General features: G+C 47.7%; 24 non-coding genes across 24 annotated transcripts; all 24 read right to left on the bottom strand.

Annotated features, from left to right (window-relative positions):
- Positions 1-256: 256 nt before the first annotated feature.
- On the bottom strand, positions 257-420 carry LOC142720152 (U1 spliceosomal RNA). Its single transcript, XR_012872972.1, has one exon. It is a non-coding gene; the product is annotated as a U1 spliceosomal RNA (small nuclear RNA).
- A 475-nt stretch (positions 421-895) lies between these two features.
- LOC142720141 (U1 spliceosomal RNA) lies at positions 896-1,059 on the bottom strand. Its single transcript, XR_012872970.1, has one exon. It is a non-coding gene; the product is annotated as a U1 spliceosomal RNA (small nuclear RNA).
- A 475-nt stretch (positions 1,060-1,534) lies between these two features.
- On the bottom strand, positions 1,535-1,698 carry LOC142718243 (U1 spliceosomal RNA). The gene has a single exon (XR_012872380.1). It is a non-coding gene; the product is annotated as a U1 spliceosomal RNA (small nuclear RNA).
- Positions 1,699-2,163: 465 nt separating this feature from the next.
- On the bottom strand, positions 2,164-2,327 carry LOC142720130 (U1 spliceosomal RNA). Its single transcript, XR_012872966.1, has one exon. It is a non-coding gene; the product is annotated as a U1 spliceosomal RNA (small nuclear RNA).
- Positions 2,328-2,802: 475 nt separating this feature from the next.
- Positions 2,803-2,966, bottom strand: LOC142718232 (U1 spliceosomal RNA). Its single transcript, XR_012872369.1, has one exon. It is a non-coding gene; the product is annotated as a U1 spliceosomal RNA (small nuclear RNA).
- Positions 2,967-3,431: 465 nt separating this feature from the next.
- On the bottom strand, positions 3,432-3,595 carry LOC142720119 (U1 spliceosomal RNA). The gene has a single exon (XR_012872958.1). It is a non-coding gene; the product is annotated as a U1 spliceosomal RNA (small nuclear RNA).
- A 475-nt stretch (positions 3,596-4,070) lies between these two features.
- On the bottom strand, positions 4,071-4,234 carry LOC142718221 (U1 spliceosomal RNA). Its single transcript, XR_012872357.1, has one exon. It is a non-coding gene; the product is annotated as a U1 spliceosomal RNA (small nuclear RNA).
- A 475-nt stretch (positions 4,235-4,709) lies between these two features.
- Positions 4,710-4,873, bottom strand: LOC142720108 (U1 spliceosomal RNA). The gene has a single exon (XR_012872951.1). It is a non-coding gene; the product is annotated as a U1 spliceosomal RNA (small nuclear RNA).
- A 475-nt stretch (positions 4,874-5,348) lies between these two features.
- LOC142720097 (U1 spliceosomal RNA) lies at positions 5,349-5,512 on the bottom strand. Its single transcript, XR_012872940.1, has one exon. It is a non-coding gene; the product is annotated as a U1 spliceosomal RNA (small nuclear RNA).
- Positions 5,513-5,979: 467 nt separating this feature from the next.
- LOC142720081 (U1 spliceosomal RNA) lies at positions 5,980-6,143 on the bottom strand. The gene has a single exon (XR_012872925.1). It is a non-coding gene; the product is annotated as a U1 spliceosomal RNA (small nuclear RNA).
- Positions 6,144-6,618: 475 nt separating this feature from the next.
- LOC142720072 (U1 spliceosomal RNA) lies at positions 6,619-6,782 on the bottom strand. The gene has a single exon (XR_012872919.1). It is a non-coding gene; the product is annotated as a U1 spliceosomal RNA (small nuclear RNA).
- A 475-nt stretch (positions 6,783-7,257) lies between these two features.
- LOC142721304 (U1 spliceosomal RNA) lies at positions 7,258-7,421 on the bottom strand. The gene has a single exon (XR_012874060.1). It is a non-coding gene; the product is annotated as a U1 spliceosomal RNA (small nuclear RNA).
- A 467-nt stretch (positions 7,422-7,888) lies between these two features.
- Positions 7,889-8,052, bottom strand: LOC142720064 (U1 spliceosomal RNA). The gene has a single exon (XR_012872917.1). It is a non-coding gene; the product is annotated as a U1 spliceosomal RNA (small nuclear RNA).
- A 475-nt stretch (positions 8,053-8,527) lies between these two features.
- On the bottom strand, positions 8,528-8,691 carry LOC142720056 (U1 spliceosomal RNA). The gene has a single exon (XR_012872916.1). It is a non-coding gene; the product is annotated as a U1 spliceosomal RNA (small nuclear RNA).
- Positions 8,692-9,284: 593 nt separating this feature from the next.
- On the bottom strand, positions 9,285-9,448 carry LOC142718757 (U1 spliceosomal RNA). Its single transcript, XR_012872568.1, has one exon. It is a non-coding gene; the product is annotated as a U1 spliceosomal RNA (small nuclear RNA).
- A 475-nt stretch (positions 9,449-9,923) lies between these two features.
- LOC142720045 (U1 spliceosomal RNA) lies at positions 9,924-10,087 on the bottom strand. Its single transcript, XR_012872915.1, has one exon. It is a non-coding gene; the product is annotated as a U1 spliceosomal RNA (small nuclear RNA).
- Positions 10,088-10,562: 475 nt separating this feature from the next.
- Positions 10,563-10,726, bottom strand: LOC142722060 (U1 spliceosomal RNA). Its single transcript, XR_012874394.1, has one exon. It is a non-coding gene; the product is annotated as a U1 spliceosomal RNA (small nuclear RNA).
- Positions 10,727-11,201: 475 nt separating this feature from the next.
- LOC142720034 (U1 spliceosomal RNA) lies at positions 11,202-11,365 on the bottom strand. Its single transcript, XR_012872914.1, has one exon. It is a non-coding gene; the product is annotated as a U1 spliceosomal RNA (small nuclear RNA).
- A 475-nt stretch (positions 11,366-11,840) lies between these two features.
- On the bottom strand, positions 11,841-12,004 carry LOC142720023 (U1 spliceosomal RNA). Its single transcript, XR_012872913.1, has one exon. It is a non-coding gene; the product is annotated as a U1 spliceosomal RNA (small nuclear RNA).
- Positions 12,005-12,479: 475 nt separating this feature from the next.
- Positions 12,480-12,643, bottom strand: LOC142718210 (U1 spliceosomal RNA). Its single transcript, XR_012872346.1, has one exon. It is a non-coding gene; the product is annotated as a U1 spliceosomal RNA (small nuclear RNA).
- Positions 12,644-13,108: 465 nt separating this feature from the next.
- On the bottom strand, positions 13,109-13,272 carry LOC142720012 (U1 spliceosomal RNA). Its single transcript, XR_012872912.1, has one exon. It is a non-coding gene; the product is annotated as a U1 spliceosomal RNA (small nuclear RNA).
- Positions 13,273-13,747: 475 nt separating this feature from the next.
- Positions 13,748-13,911, bottom strand: LOC142718199 (U1 spliceosomal RNA). The gene has a single exon (XR_012872335.1). It is a non-coding gene; the product is annotated as a U1 spliceosomal RNA (small nuclear RNA).
- Positions 13,912-14,386: 475 nt separating this feature from the next.
- LOC142720001 (U1 spliceosomal RNA) lies at positions 14,387-14,550 on the bottom strand. The gene has a single exon (XR_012872910.1). It is a non-coding gene; the product is annotated as a U1 spliceosomal RNA (small nuclear RNA).
- Positions 14,551-15,025: 475 nt separating this feature from the next.
- LOC142719990 (U1 spliceosomal RNA) lies at positions 15,026-15,189 on the bottom strand. Its single transcript, XR_012872909.1, has one exon. It is a non-coding gene; the product is annotated as a U1 spliceosomal RNA (small nuclear RNA).
- Between the last annotated feature and the right edge of the window lie 231 nt (positions 15,190-15,420).

Below are 15,420 nucleotides of genomic sequence, written 5' to 3'. Positions count from 1 at the left end.
AAGTAGCACAACATAGTACAGCAAAGGCACAGGTCCTACACTTTACGTTACACTCTGCACTAACATTGAGATAAAGCATCACATAGGAAAGCCACAAAACCAAAGGCAGCTGATAAGGGAGAGAGGAGTATCCAATCCTCTTGGCCACCCAGAGGTCAATTGATGGCTGGCTCGCTCGATCGATCGATCTAGCAAGTATCTCTGACTAGTAATAGTCAGCATTGATTAATAAGCACTGTTTTTCACCAGAGTAAATCAGGGGAAAGCGCGAACGCAGTCCCCCACTACCACAAATTATGCAGTCGAGTTTCCCGCATTTGGGGAAATCGCAGGGGTCAGCACACCCGAAGTGCAATGGATGAGCCTCACCCTGGGAGAACCACCTTAGTGATCATGGTATCTCCCCTGCCAGGTAAGTATGAGTTGCATAGCGCCTGCCAGACAGGCTCCCCTCACAAGAGGCCCTACTAAGTCGCTGAGGATTTTTCCTGGTTTTTGGTCCGAAGCAGGCCAAAGATCACCTGTCTGCATCCACCTTTTTGGATTGAAAGCAGCTTTGTTAACAATCAGTGGTCAAATCACAAGCATACAGTATACCGTCAACCAGCCCAATCAATCAATATCTTTGACACAGGCTCAAAGTAGCACAACATAGTACAGCAAAGGCACAGGTCCTACACTTTACGTTACACTCTGCACTAACATTGAGATAAAGCATCACATAGGAAAGCCACAAAACCAAAGGCAGCTGATAAGGGAGAGAGGAGTATCCAATCCTCTTGGCCACCCAGAGGTCAATTGATGGCTGGCTCGCTCGATCGATCGATCTAGCAAGTATCTCTGACTAGTAATAGTCAGCATTGAATAATAAGCACTGTTTTTCACCAGAGTAAATCAGGGGAAAGCGCGAACGCAGTCCCCCACTACCACAAATTATGCAGTCGAGTTTCCCGCATTTGGGGAAATCGCAGGGGTCAGCACACCCGAAGTGCAATGGATGAGCCTCACCCTGGGAGAACCACCTTAGTGATCATGGTATCTCCCCTGCCAGGTAAGTATGAGTTGCATAGCGCCTGCCAGACAGGCTCCCCTCACAAGAGGCCCTACTAAGTCGCTGAGGATTTTTCCTGGTTTTTGGTCTGAAGCAGGCCAAAGATCACCTGTCTGCATCCACCTTTTTGGATTGAAAGCAGCTTTGTTAACAATCAGTGGTCAAATCACAAGCATACAGTATACCGTCAACCAGCCCAATCAATCAATATCTTTGACACAGGCTCAAAGTAGCACAACATAGTACAGCAAAGGCACAGGTCCTACACTTTACGTTACACTCTGCACTAACATTGAGATAAAGCATCACATAGGAAAGCCACAAAACCAAAGGCAGCTGATAAGGGAGAGAGGAGTATCCAATCCTCTTGGCCACCCAGAGGTCAATTGATGGCTGGCTCGCTCGATCGATCGATCTAGCAAGTATCTCTGACTAGTAATAGTCAGCATTGAATAATAAGCACTGTTTTTCACCAGAGTAAATCAGGGGAAAGCGCGAACGCAGTCCCCCACTACCACAAATTATGCAGTCGAGTTTCCCACATTTGGGGAAATCGCAGGGGTCAGCACACCCGAAGTGCAATGGATGAGCCTCACCCTGGGAGAACCACCTTAGTGATCATGGTATCTCCCCTGCCAGGTAAGTATGAGTTGCATAGCGCCTGCCAGACAGGCTCCCCTCACAAGAGGCCCTACTAAGTCGCTGAGGATTTTTCCTGGTTTTTGGTCCGAAGCAGGCCAAAGATCACCTGTCTGCATCCACCTTTTTGGATTGAAAGCAGCTTTGTTAACAATCAGTGGTCAAATCACAAGCATACAGTATACCGTCAACCAGCCCAATCAATCAATATCTTTGACACAGGCTCAAAGTAGCACAACATAGGCACAGGTCCTACACTTTACGTTACACTCTGCACTAACATTGAGATAAAGCATCACATAGGAAAGCCACAAAACCAAAGGCAGCTGATAAGGGAGAGAGGAGTATCCAATCCTCTTGGCCACCCAGAGGTCAATTGATGGCTGGCTCGCTCGATCGATCGATCTAGCAAGTATCTCTGACTAGTAATAGTCAGCATTGAATAATAAGCACTGTTTTTCACCAGAGTAAATCAGGGGAAAGCGCGAACGCAGTCCCCCACTACCACAAATTATGCAGTCGAGTTTCCCGCATTTGGGGAAATCGCAGGGGTCAGCACACCCGAAGTGCAATGGATGAGCCTCACCCTGGGAGAACCACCTTAGTGATCATGGTATCTCCCCTGCCAGGTAAGTATGAGTTGCATAGCGCCTGCCAGACAGGCTCCCCTCACAAGAGGCCCTACTAAGTCGCTGAGGATTTTTCCTGGTTTTTGGTCCGAAGCAGGCCAAAGATCACCTGTCTGCATCCACCTTTTTGGATTGAAAGCAGCTTTGTTAACAATCAGTGGTCAAATCACAAGCATACAGTATACCGTCAACCAGCCCAATCAATCAATATCTTTGACACAGGCTCAAAGTAGCACAACATAGTACAGCAAAGGCACAGGTCCTACACTTTACGTTACACTCTGCACTAACATTGAGATAAAGCATCACATAGGAAAGCCACAAAACCAAAGGCAGCTGATAAGGGAGAGAGGAGTATCCAATCCTCTTGGCCACCCAGAGGTCAATTGATGGCTGGCTCGCTCGATCGATCGATCTAGCAAGTATCTCTGACTAGTAATAGTCAGCATTGAATAATAAGCACTGTTTTTCACCAGAGTAAATCAGGGGAAAGCGCGAACGCAGTCCCCCACTACCACAAATTATGCAGTCGAGTTTCCCACATTTGGGGAAATCGCAGGGGTCAGCACACCCGAAGTGCAATGGATGAGCCTCACCCTGGGAGAACCACCTTAGTGATCATGGTATCTCCCCTGCCAGGTAAGTATGAGTTGCATAGCGCCTGCCAGACAGGCTCCCCTCACAAGAGGCCCTACTAAGTCGCTGAGGATTTTTCCTGGTTTTTGGTCCGAAGCAGGCCAAAGATCACCTGTCTGCATCCACCTTTTTGGATTGAAAGCAGCTTTGTTAACAATCAGTGGTCAAATCACAAGCATACAGTATACCGTCAACCAGCCCAATCAATCAATATCTTTGACACAGGCTCAAAGTAGCACAACATAGGCACAGGTCCTACACTTTACGTTACACTCTGCACTAACATTGAGATAAAGCATCACATAGGAAAGCCACAAAACCAAAGGCAGCTGATAAGGGAGAGAGGAGTATCCAATCCTCTTGGCCACCCAGAGGTCAATTGATGGCTGGCTAGCTCGATCGATCGATCTAGCAAGTATCTCTGACTAGTAATAGTCAGCATTGAATAATAAGCACTGTTTTTCACCAGAGTAAATCAGGGGAAAGCGCGAACGCAGTCCCCCACTACCACAAATTATGCAGTCGAGTTTCCCGCATTTGGGGAAATCGCAGGGGTCAGCACACCCGAAGTGCAATGGATGAGCCTCACCCTGGGAGAACCACCTTAGTGATCATGGTATCTCCCCTGCCAGGTAAGTATGAGTTGCATAGCGCCTGCCAGACAGGCTCCCCTCACAAGAGGCCCTACTAAGTCGCTGAGGATTTTTCCTGGTTTTTGGTCCGAAGCAGGCCAAAGATCACCTGTCTGCATCCACCTTTTTGGATTGAAAGCAGCTTTGTTAACAATCAGTGGTCAAATCACAAGCATACAGTATACCGTCAACCAGCCCAATCAATCAATATCTTTGACACAGGCTCAAAGTAGCACAACATAGTACAGCAAAGGCACAGGTCCTACACTTTACGTTACACTCTGCACTAACATTGAGATAAAGCATCACATAGGAAAGCCACAAAACCAAAGGCAGCTGATAAGGGAGAGAGGAGTATCCAATCCTCTTGGCCACCCAGAGGTCAATTGATGGCTGGCTCGCTCGATCGATCGATCTAGCAAGTATCTCTGACTAGTAATAGTCAGCATTGAATAATAAGCACTGTTTTTCACCAGAGTAAATCAGGGGAAAGCGCGAACGCAGTCCCCCACTACCACAAATTATGCAGTCGAGTTTCCCACATTTGGGGAAATCGCAGGGGTCAGCACACCCGAAGTGCAATGGATGAGCCTCACCCTGGGAGAACCACCTTAGTGATCATGGTATCTCCCCTGCCAGGTAAGTATGAGTTGCATAGCGCCTGCCAGACAGGCTCCCCTCACAAGAGGCCCTACTAAGTCGCTGAGGATTTTTCCTGGTTTTTGGTCCGAAGCAGGCCAAAGATCACCTGTCTGCATCCACCTTTTTGGATTGAAAGCAGCTTTGTTAACAATCAGTGGTCAAATCACAAGCATACAGTATACCGTCAACCAGCCCAATCAATCAATATCTTTGACACAGGCTCAAAGTAGCACAACATAGTACAGCAAAGGCACAGGTCCTACACTTTACGTTACACTCTGCACTAACATTGAGATAAAGCATCACATAGGAAAGCCACAAAACCAAAGGCAGCTGATAAGGGAGAGAGGAGTATCCAATCCTCTTGGCCACCCAGAGGTCAATTGATGGCTGGCTCGCTCGATCGATCGATCTAGCAAGTATCTCTGACTAGTAATAGTCAGCATTGATTAATAAGCACTGTTTTTCACCAGAGTAAATCAGGGGAAAGCGCGAACGCAGTCCCCCACTACCACAAATTATGCAGTCGAGTTTCCCGCATTTGGGGAAATCGCAGGGGTCAGCACACCCGAAGTGCAATGGATGAGCCTCACCCTGGGAGAACCACCTTAGTGATCATGGTATCTCCCCTGCCAGGTAAGTATGAGTTGCATAGCGCCTGCCAGACAGGCTCCCCTCACAAGAGGCCCTACTAAGTCGCTGAGGATTTTTCCTGGTTTTTGGTCCGAAGCAGGCCAAAGATCACCTGTCTGCATCCACCTTTTTGGATTGAAAGCAGCTTTGTTAACAATCAGTGGTCAAATCACAAGCATACAGTATACCGTCAACCAGCCCAATCAATCAATATCTTTGACACAGGCTCAAAGTAGCACAACATAGTACAGCAAAGGCACAGGTCCTACACTTTACGTTACACTCTGCACTAACATTGAGATAAAGCATCACATAGGAAAGCCACAAAACCAAAGGCAGCTGATAAGGGAGAGAGGAGTATCCAATCCTCTTGGCCACCCAGAGGTCAATTGATGGCTGGCTCGCTCGATCGATCGATCTAGCAAGTATCTCTGACTAGTAATAGTCAGCATTGAATAATAAGCACTGTTTTTCACCAGAGTAAATCAGGGGAAAGCGCGAACGCAGTCCCCCACTACCACAAATTATGCAGTCGAGTTTCCCGCATTTGGGGAAATCGCAGGGGTCAGCACACCCGAAGTGCAATGGATGAGCCTCACCCTGGGAGAACCACCTTAGTGATCATGGTATCTCCCCTGCCAGGTAAGTATGAGTTGCATAGCGCCTGCCAGACAGGCTCCCCTCACAAGAGGCCCTACTAAGTCGCTGAGGATTTTTCCTGGTTTTTGGTCCGAAGCAGGCCAAAGATCACCTGTCTGCATCCACCTTTTTGGATTGAAAGCAGCTTTGTTAACAATCAGTGGTCAAATCACAAGCATACAGTATACCGTCAACCAGCCCAATCAATCAATATCTTTGACACAGGCTCAAAGTAGCACAACATAGTACAGCAAAGGCACAGGTCCTACACTTTACGTTACACTCTGCACTAACATTGAGATAAAGCATCACATAGGAAAGCCACAAAACCAAAGGCAGCTGATAAGGGAGAGAGGAGTATCCAATCCTCTTGGCCACCCAGAGGTCAATTGATGGCTGGCTCGCTCGATCTAGCAAGTATCTCTGACTAGTAATAGTCAGCATTGAATAATAAGCACTGTTTTTCACCAGAGTAAATCAGGGGAAAGCGCGAACGCAGTCCCCCACTACCACAAATTATGCAGTCGAGTTTCCCGCATTTGGGGAAATCGCAGGGGTCAGCACACCCGAAGTGCAATGGATGAGCCTCACCCTGGGAGAACCACCTTAGTGATCATGGTATCTCCCCTGCCAGGTAAGTATGAGTTGCATAGCGCCTGCCAGACAGGCTCCCCTCACAAGAGGCCCTACTAAGTCGCTGAGGATTTTTCCTGGTTTTTGGTCTGAAGCAGGCCAAAGATCACCTGTCTGCATCCACCTTTTTGGATTGAAAGCAGCTTTGTTAACAATCAGTGGTCAAATCACAAGCATACAGTATACCGTCAACCAGCCCAATCAATCAATATCTTTGACACAGGCTCAAAGTAGCACAACATAGTACAGCAAAGGCACAGGTCCTACACTTTACGTTACACTCTGCACTAACATTGAGATAAAGCATCACATAGGAAAGCCACAAAACCAAAGGCAGCTGATAAGGGAGAGAGGAGTATCCAATCCTCTTGGCCACCCAGAGGTCAATTGATGGCTGGCTCGCTCGATCGATCGATCTAGCAAGTATCTCTGACTAGTAATAGTCAGCATTGATTAATAAGCACTGTTTTTCACCAGAGTAAATCAGGGGAAAGCGCGAACGCAGTCCCCCACTACCACAAATTATGCAGTCGAGTTTCCCGCATTTGGGGAAATCGCAGGGGTCAGCACACCCGAAGTGCAATGGATGAGCCTCACCCTGGGAGAACCACCTTAGTGATCATGGTATCTCCCCTGCCAGGTAAGTATGAGTTGCATAGCGCCTGCCAGACAGGCTCCCCTCACAAGAGGCCCTACTAAGTCGCTGAGGATTTTTCCTGGTTTTTGGTCCGAAGCAGGCCAAAGATCACCTGTCTGCATCCACCTTTTTGGATTGAAAGCAGCTTTGTTAACAATCAGTGGTCAAATCACAAGCATACAGTATACCGTCAACCAGCCCAATCAATCAATATCTTTGACACAGGCTCAAAGTAGCACAACATAGTACAGCAAAGGCACAGGTCCTACACTTTACGTTACACTCTGCACTAACATTGAGATAAAGCATCACATAGGAAAGCCACAAAACCAAAGGCAGCTGATAAGGGAGAGAGGAGTATCCAATCCTCTTGGCCACCCAGAGGTCAATTGATGGCTGGCTCGCTCGATCGATCGATCTAGCAAGTATCTCTGACTAGTAATAGTCAGCATTGAATAATAAGCACTGTTTTTCACCAGAGTAAATCAGGGGAAAGCGCAAACGCAGTCCCCCACTACCACAAATTATGCAGTCGAGTTTCCCGCATTTGGGGAAATCGCAGGGGTCAGCACACCCGAAGTGCAATGGATGAGCCTCACCCTGGGAGAACCACCTTAGTGATCATGGTATCTCCCCTGCCAGGTAAGTATGAGTTGCATAGCGCCTGCCAGACAGGCTCCCCTCACAAGAGGCCCTACTAAGTCGCTGAGGATTTTTCCTGGTTTTTGGTCCGAAGCAGGCCAAAGATCACCTGTCTGCATCCACCTTTTTGGATTGAAAGCAGCTTTGTTAACAATCAGTGGTCAAATCACAAGCATACAGTATACCGTCAACCAGCCCAATCAATCAATATCTTTGACACAGGCTCAAAGTAGCACAACATAGTACAGCAAAGGCACAGGTCCTACACTTTACGTTACACTCTGCACTAACATTGAGATAAAGCATCACATAGGAAAGCCACAAAACCAAAGGCAGCTGATAAGGGAGAGAGGAGTATCCAATCCTCTTGGCCACCCAGAGGTCAATTGATGGCTGGCTCGCTCGATCTAGCAAGTATCTCTGACTAGTAATAGTCAGCATTGAATAATAAGCACTGTTTTTCACCAGAGTAAATCAGGGGAAAGCGCGAACGCAGTCCCCCACTACCACAAATTATGCAGTCGAGTTTCCCGCATTTGGGGAAATCGCAGGGGTCAGCACACCCGAAGTGCAATGGATGAGCCTCACCCTGGGAGAACCACCTTAGTGATCATGGTATCTCCCCTGCCAGGTAAGTATGAGTTGCATAGCGCCTGCCAGACAGGCTCCCCTCACAAGAGGCCCTACTAAGTCGCTGAGGATTTTTCCTGGTTTTTGGTCTGAAGCAGGCCAAAGATCACCTGTCTGCATCCACCTTTTTGGATTGAAAGCAGCTTTGTTAACAATCAGTGGTCAAATCACAAGCATACAGTATACCGTCAACCAGCCCAATCAATCAATATCTTTGACACAGGCTCAAAGTAGCACAACATAGTACAGCAAAGGCACAGGTCCTACACTTTACGTTACACTCTGCACTAACATTGAGATAAAGCATCACATAGGAAAGCCACAAAACCAAAGGCAGCTGATAAGGGAGAGAGGAGTATCCAATCCTCTTGGCCACCCAGAGGTCAATTGATGGCTGGCTCGCTCGATCGATCGATCTAGCAAGTATCTCTGACTAGTAATAGTCAGCATTGAATAATAAGCACTGTTTTTCACCAGAGTAAATCAGGGGAAAGCGCGAACGCAGTCCCCCACTACCACAAATTATGCAGTCGAGTTTCCCGCATTTGGGGAAATCGCAGGGGTCAGCACACCCGAAGTGCAATGGATGAGCCTCACCCTGGGAGAACCACCTTAGTGATCATGGTATCTCCCCTGCCAGGTAAGTATGAGTTGCATAGCGCCTGCCAGACAGGCTCCCCTCACAAGAGGCCCTACTAAGTCGCTGAGGATTTTTCCTGGTTTTTGGTCCGAAGCAGGCCAAAGATCACCTGTCTGGATCCAACTGCGCCAAAAAACGGATGCACCTCATTGTACGGAGCCAGGGGTGTGCAGGCACCCCAAATTCCATAAGACACAGGCTCAAGTCTAAGCACTTCCAAGATGCACAGCAACCAGGGTATTAGCATATGGGGCGGCGGCTTCTGGTCAGAGCATTGCCGTGCCGATGAAGCAGTCCCCACATTTGCATGCCGTCACCTGTGAGACAGAGAGGAAGGATAGGTTAGGTTAGGGAAAGGCTCGCCATGCCCTGACTTCTCGAAGCCCAGCAGAAAAAGAAACTTCACTGATCACACTGTTGTTCATCCACGAGGGGGAGACAAAGGCTGCGTATACAGCTAAATATAAAGAGATAATGTACCACATTTTGGATTGAAAAACAGCTTTGTTGACAATCGGTGGTTAAATCACAAGCATACAAGTACCTCTGACTAGTAACAGTCAGCATTGAATAATAAGCACTGTTTTTCACCAGAGTAAATCAGGGGAAAGCGCGAACGCAGTCCCCCACTACCACAAATTATGCAGTCGAGTTTCCCGCATTTGGGGAAATCGCAGGGGTCAGCACACCCAAAGTGCAATGGATGAGCCTCACCCTGGGAGAACCACCTTAATGATCATGGTATCTCCCCTGCCAGGTAAGTATGAGTTGCATAGCGCCTGCCAGACAGGCTCCCCTCACAAGAGGCCCTACTAAGTCGCTGAGGATTTTTCCTGGTTTTTGGTCCGAAGCAGGCCAAAGATCACCTGTCTGCATCCACCTTTTTGGATTGAAAGCAGCTTTGTTAACAATCAGTGGTCAAATCACAAGCATACAGTATACCGTCAACCAGCCCAATCAATCAATATCTTTGACACAGGCTCAAAGTAGCACAACATAGTACAGCAAAGGCACAGGTCCTACACTTTACGTTACACTCTGCACTAACATTGAGATAAAGCATCACATAGGAAAGCCACAAAACCAAAGGCAGCTGATAAGGGAGAGAGGAGTATCCAATCCTCTTGGCCACCCAGAGGTCAATTGATGGCTGGCTCGCTCGATCGATCGATCTAGCAAGTATCTCTGACTAGTAATAGTCAGCATTGATTAATAAGCACTGTTTTTCACCAGAGTAAATCAGGGGAAAGCGCGAACGCAGTCCCCCACTACCACAAATTATGCAGTCGAGTTTCCCGCATTTGGGGAAATCGCAGGGGTCAGCACACCCGAAGTGCAATGGATGAGCCTCACCCTGGGAGAACCACCTTAGTGATCATGGTATCTCCCCTGCCAGGTAAGTATGAGTTGCATAGCGCCTGCCAGACAGGCTCCCCTCACAAGAGGCCCTACTAAGTCGCTGAGGATTTTTCCTGGTTTTTGGTCCGAAGCAGGCCAAAGATCACCTGTCTGCATCCACCTTTTTGGATTGAAAGCAGCTTTGTTAACAATCAGTGGTCAAATCACAAGCATACAGTATACCGTCAACCAGCCCAATCAATCAATATCTTTGACACAGGCTCAAAGTAGCACAACATAGTACAGCAAAGGCACAGGTCCTACACTTTACGTTACACTCTGCACTAACATTGAGATAAAGCATCACATAGGAAAGCCACAAAACCAAAGGCAGCTGATAAGGGAGAGAGGAGTATCCAATCCTCTTGGCCACCCAGAGGTCAATTGATGGCTGGCTCGCTCGATCGATCGATCTAGCAAGTATCTCTGACTAGTAATAGTCAGCATTGAATAATAAGCACTGTTTTTCACCAGAGTAAATCAGGAGAAAGCGCGAACGCAGTCCCCCACTACCACAAATTATGCAGTCGAGTTTCCCGCATTTGGGGAAATCGCAGGGGTCAGCACACCCGAAGTGCAATGGATGAGCCTCACCCTGGGAGAACCACCTTAGTGATCATGGTATCTCCCCTGCCAGGTAAGTATGAGTTGCATAGCGCCTGCCAGACAGGCTCCCCTCACAAGAGGCCCTACTAAGTCGCTGAGGATTTTTCCTGGTTTTTGGTCCGAAGCAGGCCAAAGATCACCTGTCTGCATCCACCTTTTTGGATTGAAAGCAGCTTTGTTAACAATCAGTGGTCAAATCACAAGCATACAGTATACCGTCAACCAGCCCAATCAATCAATATCTTTGACACAGGCTCAAAGTAGCACAACATAGTACAGCAAAGGCACAGGTCCTACACTTTACGTTACACTCTGCACTAACATTGAGATAAAGCATCACATAGGAAAGCCACAAAACCAAAGGCAGCTGATAAGGGAGAGAGGAGTATCCAATCCTCTTGGCCACCCAGAGGTCAATTGATGGCTGGCTCGCTCGATCGATCGATCTAGCAAGTATCTCTGACTAGTAATAGTCAGCATTGAATAATAAGCACTGTTTTTCACCAGAGTAAATCAGGGGAAAGCGCGAACGCAGTCCCCCACTACCACAAATTATGCAGTCGAGTTTCCCGCATTTGGGGAAATCGCAGGGGTCAGCACACCCGAAGTGCAATGGATGAGCCTCACCCTGGGAGAACCACCTTAGTGATCATGGTATCTCCCCTGCCAGGTAAGTATGAGTTGCATAGCGCCTGCCAGACAGGCTCCCCTCACAAGAGGCCCTACTAAGTCGCTGAGGATTTTTCCTGGTTTTTGGTCTGAAGCAGGCCAAAGATCACCTGTCTGCATCCACCTTTTTGGATTGAAAGCAGCTTTGTTAACAATCAGTGGTCAAATCACAAGCATACAGTATACCGTCAACCAGCCCAATCAATCAATATCTTTGACACAGGCTCAAAGTAGCACAACATAGTACAGCAAAGGCACAGGTCCTACACTTTACGTTACACTCTGCACTAACATTGAGATAAAGCATCACATAGGAAAGCCACAAAACCAAAGGCAGCTGATAAGGGAGAGAGGAGTATCCAATCCTCTTGGCCACCCAGAGGTCAATTGATGGCTGGCTCGCTCGATCGATCGATCTAGCAAGTATCTCTGACTAGTAATAGTCAGCATTGAATAATAAGCACTGTTTTTCACCAGAGTAAATCAGGGGAAAGCGCGAACGCAGTCCCCCACTACCACAAATTATGCAGTCGAGTTTCCCGCATTTGGGGAAATCGCAGGGGTCAGCACACCCGAAGTGCAATGGATGAGCCTCACCCTGGGAGAACCACCTTAGTGATCATGGTATCTCCCCTGCCAGGTAAGTATGAGTTGCATAGCGCCTGCCAGACAGGCTCCCCTCACAAGAGGCCCTACTAAGTCGCTGAGGATTTTTCCTGGTTTTTGGTCCGAAGCAGGCCAAAGATCACCTGTCTGCATCCACCTTTTTGGATTGAAAGCAGCTTTGTTAACAATCAGTGGTCAAATCACAAGCATACAGTATACCGTCAACCAGCCCAATCAATCAATATCTTTGACACAGGCTCAAAGTAGCACAACATAGTACAGCAAAGGCACAGGTCCTACACTTTACGTTACACTCTGCACTAACATTGAGATAAAGCATCACATAGGAAAGCCACAAAACCAAAGGCAGCTGATAAGGGAGAGAGGAGTATCCAATCCTCTTGGCCACCCAGAGGTCAATTGATGGCTGGCTCGCTCGATCGATCGATCTAGCAAGTATCTCTGACTAGTAATAGTCAGCATTGAATAATAAGCACTGTTTTTCACCAGAGTAAATCAGGGGAAAGCGCGAACGCAGTCCCCCACTACCACAAATTATGCAGTCGAGTTTCCCACATTTGGGGAAATCGCAGGGGTCAGCACACCCGAAGTGCAATGGATGAGCCTCACCCTGGGAGAACCACCTTAGTGATCATGGTATCTCCCCTGCCAGGTAAGTATGAGTTGCATAGCGCCTGCCAGACAGGCTCCCCTCACAAGAGGCCCTACTAAGTCGCTGAGGATTTTTCCTGGTTTTTGGTCCGAAGCAGGCCAAAGATCACCTGTCTGCATCCACCTTTTTGGATTGAAAGCAGCTTTGTTAACAATCAGTGGTCAAATCACAAGCATACAGTATACCGTCAACCAGCCCAATCAATCAATATCTTTGACACAGGCTCAAAGTAGCACAACATAGGCACAGGTCCTACACTTTACGTTACACTCTGCACTAACATTGAGATAAAGCATCACATAGGAAAGCCACAAAACCAAAGGCAGCTGATAAGGGAGAGAGGAGTATCCAATCCTCTTGGCCACCCAGAGGTCAATTGATGGCTGGCTAGCTCGATCGATCGATCTAGCAAGTATCTCTGACTAGTAATAGTCAGCATTGAATAATAAGCACTGTTTTTCACCAGAGTAAATCAGGGGAAAGCGCGAACGCAGTCCCCCACTACCACAAATTATGCAGTCGAGTTTCCCGCATTTGGGGAAATCGCAGGGGTCAGCACACCCGAAGTGCAATGGATGAGCCTCACCCTGGGAGAACCACCTTAGTGATCATGGTATCTCCCCTGCCAGGTAAGTATGAGTTGCATAGCGCCTGCCAGACAGGCTCCCCTCACAAGAGGCCCTACTAAGTCGCTGAGGATTTTTCCTGGTTTTTGGTCCGAAGCAGGCCAAAGATCACCTGTCTGCATCCACCTTTTTGGATTGAAAGCAGCTTTGTTAACAATCAGTGGTCAAATCACAAGCATACAGTATACCGTCAACCAGCCCAATCAATCAATATCTTTGACACAGGCTCAAAGTAGCACAACATAGTACAGCAAAGGCACAGGTCCTACACTTTACGTTACACTCTGCACTAACATTGAGATAAAGCATCACATAGGAAAGCCACAAAACCAAAGGCAGCTGATAAGGGAGAGAGGAGTATCCAATCCTCTTGGCCACCCAGAGGTCAATTGATGGCTGGCTCGCTCGATCGATCGATCTAGCAAGTATCTCTGACTAGTAATAGTCAGCATTGAATAATAAGCACTGTTTTTCACCAGAGTAAATCAGGGGAAAGCGCGAACGCAGTCCCCCACTACCACAAATTATGCAGTCGAGTTTCCCACATTTGGGGAAATCGCAGGGGTCAGCACACCCGAAGTGCAATGGATGAGCCTCACCCTGGGAGAACCACCTTAGTGATCATGGTATCTCCCCTGCCAGGTAAGTATGAGTTGCATAGCGCCTGCCAGACAGGCTCCCCTCACAAGAGGCCCTACTAAGTCGCTGAGGATTTTTCCTGGTTTTTGGTCCGAAGCAGGCCAAAGATCACCTGTCTGCATCCACCTTTTTGGATTGAAAGCAGCTTTGTTAACAATCAGTGGTCAAATCACAAGCATACAGTATACCGTCAACCAGCCCAATCAATCAATATCTTTGACACAGGCTCAAAGTAGCACAACATAGTACAGCAAAGGCACAGGTCCTACACTTTACGTTACACTCTGCACTAACATTGAGATAAAGCATCACATAGGAAAGCCACAAAACCAAAGGCAGCTGATAAGGGAGAGAGGAGTATCCAATCCTCTTGGCCACCCAGAGGTCAATTGATGGCTGGCTCGCTCGATCGATCGATCTAGCAAGTATCTCTGACTAGTAATAGTCAGCATTGATTAATAAGCACTGTTTTTCACCAGAGTAAATCAGGGGAAAGCGCGAACGCAGTCCCCCACTACCACAAATTATGCAGTCGAGTTTCCCGCATTTGGGGAAATCGCAGGGGTCAGCACACCCGAAGTGCAATGGATGAGCCTCACCCTGGGAGAACCACCTTAGTGATCATGGTATCTCCCCTGCCAGGTAAGTATGAGTTGCATAGCGCCTGCCAGACAGGCTCCCCTCACAAGAGGCCCTACTAAGTCGCTGAGGATTTTTCCTGGTTTTTGGTCCGAAGCAGGCCAAAGATCACCTGTCTGCATCCACCTTTTTGGATTGAAAGCAGCTTTGTTAACAATCAGTGGTCAAATCACAAGCATACAGTATACCGTCAACCAGCCCAATCAATCAATATCTTTGACACAGGCTCAAAGTAGCACAACATAGTACAGCAAAGGCACAGGTCCTACACTTTACGTTACACTCTGCACTAACATTGAGATAAAGCATCACATAGGAAAGCCACAAAACCAAAGGCAGCTGATAAGGGAGAGAGGAGTATCCAATCCTCTTGGCCACCCAGAGGTCAATTGATGGCTGGCTCGCTCGATCGATCGATCTAGCAAGTATCTCTGACTAGTAATAGTCAGCATTGAATAATAAGCACTGTTTTTCACCAGAGTAAATCAGGGGAAAGCGCGAACGCAGTCCCCCACTACCACAAATTATGCAGTCGAGTTTCCCGCATTTGGGGAAATCGCAGGGGTCAGCACACCCGAAGTGCAATGGATGAGCCTCACCCTGGGAGAACCACCTTAGTGATCATGGTATCTCCCCTGCCAGGTAAGTATGAGTTGCATAGCGCCTGCCAGACAGGCTCCCCTCACAAGAGGCCCTACTAAGTCGCTGAGGATTTTTCCTGGTTTTTGGTCCGAAGCAGGCCAAAGATCACCTGTCTGCATCCACCTTTTTGGATTGAAAGCAGCTTTGTTAACAATCAGTGGTCAAATCACAAGCATACAGTATACCGTCAACCAGCCCAATCAATCAATATCTTTGACACAGGCTCAAAGTAGCACAAC

The sequence above is a fragment of the Rhinoderma darwinii genome, chromosome 1, assembly GCF_050947455.1.
Source record: "Rhinoderma darwinii isolate aRhiDar2 chromosome 1, aRhiDar2.hap1, whole genome shotgun sequence".
Classification (NCBI taxonomy): Eukaryota; Metazoa; Chordata; class Amphibia; order Anura; family Rhinodermatidae; genus Rhinoderma; species Rhinoderma darwinii.
The sequence above is the reverse complement of the archived record's forward strand: the minus strand, read 5'-3'. Positions and strand labels throughout refer to the sequence as shown.